General features: G+C 43.9%; 4 non-coding genes across 4 annotated transcripts; all 4 read right to left on the minus strand.

Annotated features, from left to right (window-relative positions):
- Positions 1–991: 991 nt before the first annotated feature.
- trnay-gua (transfer RNA tyrosine (anticodon GUA)) lies at positions 992–1,084 on the minus strand. The gene is made up of 2 exons: positions 1,048–1,084; positions 992–1,027 (listed from the first exon to the last, which is right to left on the minus strand). It is a non-coding gene; the product is annotated as a tRNA-Tyr (tRNA).
- A 3,923-nt stretch (positions 1,085–5,007) lies between these two features.
- trnay-gua (transfer RNA tyrosine (anticodon GUA)) lies at positions 5,008–5,100 on the minus strand. Its single transcript has 2 exons — positions 5,064–5,100; positions 5,008–5,043 (listed from the first exon to the last, which is right to left on the minus strand). It is a non-coding gene; the product is annotated as a tRNA-Tyr (tRNA).
- Positions 5,101–6,750: 1,650 nt separating this feature from the next.
- On the minus strand, positions 6,751–6,843 carry trnay-gua (transfer RNA tyrosine (anticodon GUA)). Its single transcript has 2 exons — positions 6,807–6,843; positions 6,751–6,786 (listed from the first exon to the last, which is right to left on the minus strand). It is a non-coding gene; the product is annotated as a tRNA-Tyr (tRNA).
- Positions 6,844–7,088: 245 nt separating this feature from the next.
- On the minus strand, positions 7,089–7,181 carry trnay-gua (transfer RNA tyrosine (anticodon GUA)). Its single transcript has 2 exons — positions 7,145–7,181; positions 7,089–7,124 (listed from the first exon to the last, which is right to left on the minus strand). It is a non-coding gene; the product is annotated as a tRNA-Tyr (tRNA).
- Between the last annotated feature and the right edge of the window lie 1,921 nt (positions 7,182–9,102).

Consider the following 9,102-nt stretch of genomic DNA (forward strand, 5'->3'; position numbering starts at 1 on the left):
CAGGCACATACAGTCAGGCAGGCGTCCAGGCAGACAAGCAGCAACACACACAGACACACACACACACACACACATACACACAGACAGACACACACACACACACACACACACACACACACATACACAGACAGACAGACAGACAGACACACACAGACACACACACACACACACACAGACACACACAGACACACACAGACAGACAGACAGACACACACAGACACACACACACAGACACACACAGACACACACACACACAGACACACACAGACACACACAGACAGACACACACACACACACACACACACACACACACAGACAGACAGACACACACACAGACAGACAGACACGTTCTGCACTGTGAATCCATGCTGGAATTCAGTGATGACTGAATCAACAGTAGTGTTCTGTTAGCACACACACTGCCCCTTAACCTCACTTTAACACCTGTCAACATCAGAATACTGAAATTTAAAGGCACAGATAACAGGTCATTTCTGAACAGTGTGGCCTTGAACAGGGGGAAACATGCAGTATAATTATTTATTGTTTTGCACCGGTAATTTTCAGACCTAATCTCCTCAGATAATCTGTGAGCTGTTGGCCATCTCTCATTTTATGTCCTGCATGTCACAGCTGGCTCAGCCAAAGCTGCCAAAGCTTTAACCTGTCAAGGCGGGGCCGATGTTTCCATTAGATGATGCAGCAATCCAATCAAACAGAAGATCCAGTGTGCGATCTTATGTTGTCCATATCTTTGTAGTGTCTTAGGGTTGTGCATTTCTCCTTGTGTAGGTGGAACAGAGTATGACCACTGTTGGTACTGATCAGCGGCCTGTCTTCTGTATGTTGCTAAATCTTTACCTGCTCATCAAAGTTACATGTGAGATCTATTCTTCTTTAAGACTTGATGACCAACCATAACAGAAGTGCTTTCTGACAACATGCGGCACAGTTCTTAGTCTTGACTACATCTCTAACCACAAAAGTCATGTCCTTCGAGCCGGATTTGAACCAGCGACCTAAGGATTTCAGCAGCATCCTGCTCCTCTACAGTCCTCCGCTCTACCAACTGAGCTATCGAAGGGACGGTTTTGTCCTTCGTCCTGTGCCTGTCACTGGGCGGGGGTGGGGTACAGGTTCTCTCTTTATCTCAACCTGACTCTGCTTCATTTTACCTGACTCACAATCCAGCACCAGAACTGCCAGGAGCTGTATTAACAGTGCAAAATATTGAATACTATAAAAGTATATGGTTTCACAATGTCTGACTATTAATGTCAGATTTATTTTTTATTGTTCCAGGATGAAAGCTGGCACCGGTTGCTGTTTTTCCTGGAGTCACACTAAGTCAATGCTCCATCCTGCCCATACGTGGCTCCTCTGAGCCTCCAGTCTGCAGCCCAGTAAGTAACTTTTTCTGCAAATACCCAGAATGAGCAGGACACACATGATAATCCTCACATTTCACATGTCTGTGTTGTCTTTCCTCCTCCAGTCTCAGTGTGAGGAGGCTTCATTTGGCCTCTGCTGACAGGTCAAAGTGTCCCAGAACTAAAATTAATAAACGTTCAGCACAGGAGCCGGTTATTACAGTGTCACAGAGAGAGAGAGAGAGAGTGAGGAGAGGAAGGCCTGACCTTCCACTAAGTGATCAGTCATCGTCCTCTCACACTGTTTGTTCTTTAGATGACATGTTACAGTATGGTAGCTTATGTTGAGCTGTGAGGAGCACTTCTCTGTGATGCATGCAGCGGGAAGGAGGGTTTGTTTGTGTGGGTGAAGGACACTTTGTGAGGTCAGATGGCTGATAAAGACTCCTCTCAGGACTTCCAGTTCTACAAAAGTTTCATATGTTGCATTTTCTAAAATACCAAGAATGTTACAGAGACATTTTTGTACAGCTTTTGACTGTTTATGACTCCTTGTTTTGGAAGAATATTAGTATCTTGTTGTTGTCACCTGGACAAACCTCATCCCAGCTGTGTTTGAGAGCTGTAACCACAGCTTTGAGTAATTTTTTTATTTTCATTTTTCATTTTTTTGAAAACTTGTCTAAACTTCAGTGGTTTTTGGCTGCTCCTCTCTTTATCTTGTCAAATCGTATCAGTTGTCCCAATGTGTCTTTGTATAAAATGTGTTGGATACACGCCCTCACTGACAGCACTTATATTAAATTCATCTCACAGAAAGGACTTTACTGTATTTTAAAATGGCATTAAGCCCATATTTTGTCAAATTGGTTGTGTTTCCAGATTCCATACAATCTCCCCTACAACAATATGAAAACAAACTTCTACTGCCAGCTTTATATGGAGAGACAAATGCAGAAACCATTTCAGAAACCAATGTATTTTTTCCTAAATAATAAAATATGCAGGCTAATATACGATCATATACATTAATAGAAGATCTGGTTAGATGAACTGTGGTCCTAAGGCCAAATTTGGAGGTCTATGGGTGTTTACTCACCTTTTGGAGCCACTCCCCCAGTGGCCACAGGAAGAACTGCAGTGTTTGACTCTTGCAGTTGATATTTGACCTTTATTATTTTTGTGATTGTGACTGCAGCAGGGATCAGACACTGACAACAGTTCAGACACGTTTCTAACACCCAGATATTTACTTTATATTTCACTGATCCAAATCACGGACCATCGTTCAGGTCCCTTAGAAGCCGACCACCGATTGGAAAGTTGTTTGTTACAGCAGAACTGTCCTTCCTCGCATCTGTTTTCCAGCTGAGCTCACTCCTCTGCAGCCACTGAACTCCCTCTTTACTACTCAGTCGCTGGAAAATTCATAAATTGATATGGTTGCAGCAGAGATGGAGTTTGTTCTGTTTTGCAGTTGGACTGGTTAGCTGAATCCCTCAGAGGTAAAGCGTCCCTGGAAATATGGTCGATGTCAAACCTGAGCCTTGGAATTCTGGGAAATGCATTTAGCACTACTCCCAGTGTAACAGAGTGAGTCTCAGAGTATTAGCAGTCAGTCATGGACTCCCCTCTGCACATGGGAGACTGTCATTTCCCCTGTAATTACATTAAGCACTGAATCTCCCAGAATATTAGCTCAAATGGAGAGGAATGTGCGGAACTCTGGGCCGGCCACCCCAGCATTGTCTATACTTCTGAATGCCATGTTTGTTTTTGATTGTTTTCCGTAAACCAGAAACACTAGAGTTTCTCAGGGAACATGAGGAATGGCTTCAGAGGGCTGTGGGATCTCCGCTGCTGCAGATGCAGATGTTTATCCGATCAACCAAACACAGATATAGGGTTTCACGGAAAGGGAGGACGACACGTCAACAGCAGCGAAGTGTGGTGCCGTTCACGAGCTGCGAGCTTTTTGATATGTGAAATATGCGAAGGATAGATAGCAATGCTCAGATCGCACTTTTCAGTCAGCTGAATTTGATTCATGTAAAAATGTAAAATAATGCACCTGCAGTGTTTGGGTGCTCAATAGAAGACGGCAGCTTCAGCTGCAGGGAGATAAAAAAAAAGCAAGTTTCAGTCTGAGCAGAAAGCATTAAATCTGATTACGGTTCAGTAACGTTCAATAGTTTTTATTAAAATCCTATGCAGACGTAAATCAGCATCATATCAGTTTGTGTGTAAATCAGGAAGGAGCCAGGTGTTTCCCATCATGCCCCGAGGCATGTGCAGTCTGTGGAGAGTAACGAGCAGCGTCTGCAGCCATCTTGATCTCCTAACGTCAGGATCAAGATCAGCAGCATGCATGTCCTACATGAGCAATCCTATCAGCTGATAATGAGACACAGGACACGCCTGCTTCTCTGAGCCGTTTACTGGTTTGGATTGTTGGCACCTGTTCTTGCCTCTCTTATAAGAAGGTGATCTTCATCTTTAAACTTTTAAAAAGAAAAAATCTCACTGATTTAGTGACATGTTACTTCAAAAATGTGTTCTTTTGTTAAACAATGAAGGAACTAAGGTCCCAGTCTGAGTGAATTGTAGCTGTCAGACTCCAGCCTCTGTGTTTTTACATAATTTCAGGTGATGATTAAAGGAAAGTAAGACGTGGTGTTTTGGAAATGCGTGCCGCTGTCTGGGACTTAATCCATATTTGCACAGAGAGCTTTTTTCACGTCCCTCCCATGTAATTACGCTGCTAAGTGTTTCAGAGGGAGACATGGGAGGAGATCTGGGTGGTCTCCTAACTTCCTCACTCCCTCCAGCACATCAACCGGAGATGTGTGATTCACCGTCATTAGCATTCCACCACACCAAACTACCAGGATGTGAGAGTGAGGAGCAGCCTCAGTGTCTCCATGTCTGACCCTTATTACTTCTGCTTCAACATTTTGTTAAACTGTTGAAGTTCTAGAACAGCGGTCCCCAACCTTTTTTGCACCACGGACCGGTATCATGTAAAACAATATTTTTACGGACCGGCACAGAAAAAAATATAAAATATAAATATATAAAAAATATATAAAATAAAAACCGAGACAAGCGTCTGGGCAGGTGCTTAAAGGCACAGGCGGATGAATCTGATCGATTTATAAATGAAACAGCTTTCAGACTCAGATAATGATTAATATATTTTTTGCTCAGTCTTTCTGTGCGGCCCGGTACCAAATGACCCACGGACCGGTACCGGTCCCCGGCCCGGTGGTTGGGGACCACTGTTCTAGAAAGTGTTTTTGTTCAGGTAGTTCATGACTGCACAAATCCTTAGCTGCACATAGAAATTTTTTTGTTTTGGGTTTTTTTGTTTTTTTTTAGATTTCCTATGTCTCATCTTATGTTAAGATGTTTAACTACACTACAACTACACGCAAATATCACTAATTGATTTTTGATCTTTGTAATGCAACATTATGCTTTATCAGTAGCATGGCTAATTTATAGCATCCTTTGAAAAGATTTGTTCTAGTCTTATGATCCTATCTCATCTGAGCCTAGTCCAGCTACCTTTAAACTTCAAGCTGCTTTCAAGCTACGCCTGGGCGTCACATGAGTAACAGATCCAACAAAAACACCCTCCTTCGAGCCGGATTTGAACCAGCGACCTAAGGATACCAGCTTTCTGTCGCCCACCTACAGTCCTCCGCTCTACCAACTGAGCTATCGAAGGGGTTTTTGAAGGTTTTCCACGTGGCTGATCACACCTGACCAGTGGTCAGCAGTCAGTGTCTCTTTCTTTCAGAGTGGTGAGAAAATCTCTGGCACAGAAAATGTCAGACTGAACGTTTCATGAGTTACAGATAAACTCTCAATGTCACCTTCCTTTGAGCCAGAGCTGAACCAGTGACCTTAGGATATAGAGGCATTCAGTGTGATTCTAGTCGGCTGACGTATTTGTATGGTGCTAGGATGGGCACAGCTTCATGCTTCTTGTTTTGAAAGTGGAAGTAAATAGTAGCACAGCTGAGGTGTATCAGGTAATGTGCTTAATGCAACATTATGCTCTATGAGTAGCATGGCTAATTCATAGCATCTCGTCTGAGCCAGCTCCAGCTACCTTTAAACCTCAAGCTACATGTTTGGAGTGTGAAAGTGGAGGCCACATACATGTTAAATCAGCCTTGTATTTCACCTGCTCTACCTCAGTTCTATGGGGGGTTCAGGTGCTTCCAAGATGACGCTGGACTGGAGCTTCCATACTCACGAGATGTTGTCATGGAGGTTCCTTTCATCTTACCAAGTAGGTCCCTGTTCAGGAGGTGCAAACGCAGCATCGGTGTCATGCTGTAGTCCAGACAGACATCCAGCACTGCTGCTGCTACAATACATACTCTCAGCAGACACACTCTCCATGACCTCTCCATGCTGCACCCTGTCCATTAATTGTACGCCAGAACATTTTTCTGCCTTGTCAATCAGAATATATGCCAAATAAATACTTCTGTGCTCTGCAGTAGCGTGTGCCAGGGCTGTCAGAACAATCATTCCCCTGGTGAGGTTATCAAGTAAGAGAGGCCAAGTCCAGTCATACAAAATTAATGTTAGCTCCATGCAGATCCCTCCACCTCAGCTCTCCTTTCCTGTTGTGGTGCTTGTCTTACATCAATGATCACTTTTGGCTTGGAATTTTTACTTCTGCATATCCAGCGAATGATCCGGGGATTTAAGTTTGGTGCCACTCATTGTTGAGTTTCAGGAAAAGAGCATCAGCTTAATTCCTCACGTGTAATGCAAAATGTAGGCTTGGCTACCTATCTAGCTGTCTGCCCAGATGCTTTAGCCTGGAGCCATATTGACTCCTGCCTGAGTAGCGGTCAGGATGGCCAGAGGCACTGTTCACACCAGCGATCTGCCTGAGCCTGCACAGAGACATCGGCCTACAAAGTCAGGCACACTTCTGATTGGGTGAGGCCAGGGCCAAAAAACTCAGACAAGGTCCCCCCGGGGAACCACAAGGCCATGTTGTGTGCTCTCAATAACCCTATCTGCTGCTTTTTCTGAATACTGATTTCATATTGATTGACTCAAATCCTCAGCTGCAGTATTGGATGACTGTGATTGTTGGGTTTTATTGTTATAAAGTAGTGTAAAATATGGATGATACTTTAGGCCAGAGACTGGAGAAAAAATATAATATATGAAAAAAAAGGATATTAAATTGAGTGTGATGACATTCGGCTGATAGTATAGTGTCTGATTACCTGATAGTAAGGTAGTACTCTTATTATCCTATCTCATCCAGCTGCCTTTAAACCTCAAGCTGCATTCAAGCTACGTCTGGGACGTCCTGTAAGGTAACAGATAAACCAACAAAACACTCTCCTTCGAGCCGGATTTGAACCAGCGACCTAAGGATATCAGCTTTATGTTGTTGACCTACAGTCCTCCGCTCTACCAACTGAGCTATCGAAGGGGTGCAGGAGGTGTTTTCTTTTGTTGATGAGTTTCGCTGACATGGATGATTCCTATGATTTCTATTTGGTGAGGAAACAGCAGAGAAGATCTCTGACTAAATGCTCCTTGTGGGCTACAGAAGAACAAAATCATTCTCCTCGGTCCTACTGTGTAGCGCAAACCTGGCAGGCTGGTCAGTGTCTTTTGGATGAGAAACCGTCTGGGGCGTCACATGGGTAGAAGATAAACCCAACAAAAATTCTCTCCTTCGAGCCGGATTTGAACCAGCGACCTAAGGATATCAGCTGTTTTTTGTTAACCTACAGTCCTCCGCTCTACCAACTGAGCTATCGAAGGGGTTAGGCTGATAGTCTCTCTGTTTTTAACTGGGCGGTATCATAGCTCATGTTTATGGTGTTCAAAGTACCCTTTGTTCGAAGTACTCTGTAAAAGCAGGAGCTGTTAGGATTACCTTCTCTGTAAATGTAAAACTTCATTTGCTGTGAAAAACCGCAGGTTTGCACTGTTGTTCTACGCTCACGTCCTTTGGCCTCTGTTGAGCAAAGCGACCGTGTCTGGACTTGACTTCACCCTGTGAATGAATCGCAGCTCAGCTGTTGACTAATAGGCCGCATTCACCGCTAAAAAAACATGTCACCACTCCTGGTGTCCAGAGTGTGGGTGGTGGGAGAAGGGAGGGGCTGGGCTGAGTAAATAGGATGGGGGTTGGGGATGAAGCAGGAGTTTGTAGCATTGTATTGTTTGACTGACAGTGGGACAGCGAGGGGCAACGGGTGGTCCTGGTCCTGAGAGACAATGCTGCCTCTCTGCAAAGCCCCCTTTGTGTGGCAGGGTGGGAAACCCCTTACAAATAGCCATCTCCGCCACGATTCATGCCTCTATCATGACCTGGGTGTCTGCTCGGCGATAACGTGACCTGGTCTGAGACGTCATGTTGTTGTGCACTGTCAGAGGTACTGACCGGGTGTTATGAGATTAGCTCAGGAAGGATGTGGCAGCGTCCGGCACTACACAAAACCCCCTTCTAGATAACGTAACACAGTCATCAGTATTGTTTCACTTTATGTACTTTACTGCCCATGACAGTGTGATTTTTTTGAATTATAGGTAAACAAAGAGACATTTGTCTCCACATTTCTGCCACACGTACAGATGGACGAGCGCTTTATTTCCTAAAGTGTGCCATCTCGAACTGCTGTTCGCACACATTAGGTTTGCAATATTTCACTTTTCTAAATTTGAACAAAAGTTTTAAAAAATAAACAAATAAAAATATTTGAATTGACCAGAAATTCTGTATTTAAAGAGAACGTACTGAGATAAATTTAAGTCTATCCCAAGCTTTAAATTATTAAAAATAAAAGAAAGTATACAAACTAAAAGTCAAAGAACACGCGTCTCAATAAAAATAGTTTCTTTTCAGATGGTCGGGTTGTTAAGTGTAGCAGCAGAGGTCCCAATAAACAAGCTTCTTAGCTTAAACAGGCTAATAATGTGAAACTCTATCTGGGCTGCAGGAGGAGCACCTCCTAAAGTTGAGGTTGTTTACTCTGGAGCTTAACATTGTATTCAATGAGGAGGAGGAGGAGGAGGAGGAGGAGGAGGGAGAACACCACGTCAGAGTATCTGCTTACATTCAGCCCAATTAGCAACACAATGGCGCAGGGATTTGCAAAGAATCAAGTCGGCCTATTTGTCAGCATACATCTGTTAATTATTTGTTTAAATTAGGTCCCAAACAAATAATTGTCACTTACAATTAGGTTAGGGGGAAACAGAGAAGGAACTGCTATTAGCTGTGTTTAAAATACTGACAACACCAATTAGCCGCTGAAAGCCGGTCCCTGCTGCTGCTGCCACCCAAAGACCGCTCTGCCTCGCTCCGGAGATGAAACTCATTATGCTTCCTCCAGAGTGCCCGGCCATACTGGTTCAGCTGGTCAGCCATTCAGCTTCAGCGCACAAAGCTGTAATGTAATCTGGCATGAGGTCATGAAATATGTGGGCAGATCGTTCTCAGTGAGGAAAATGATACGGTGAGACTGGCACTGACAGTGAGCCTGTGAGAAACAAAACAAAAAAACAAAACACACAGATCTCAACAAACAGACGCCGTAAGAAATGGTCTGATGAGGGCAAAACCTCTCATGATGTCAAACACCAGATCGACTGAGACATCTGCATCTGTGTACTGCTAAGAGAACACTGAGGTAACCGTGGGGAGCTGCCCAGAAGCCTGTTCAGAACCTCGTTCAAG

The sequence above is a fragment of the Parambassis ranga genome, chromosome 17 (genome assembly GCF_900634625.1).
Source record: "Parambassis ranga chromosome 17, fParRan2.1, whole genome shotgun sequence".
NCBI lineage: Eukaryota > Metazoa > Chordata > Actinopteri > Ambassidae > Parambassis > Parambassis ranga.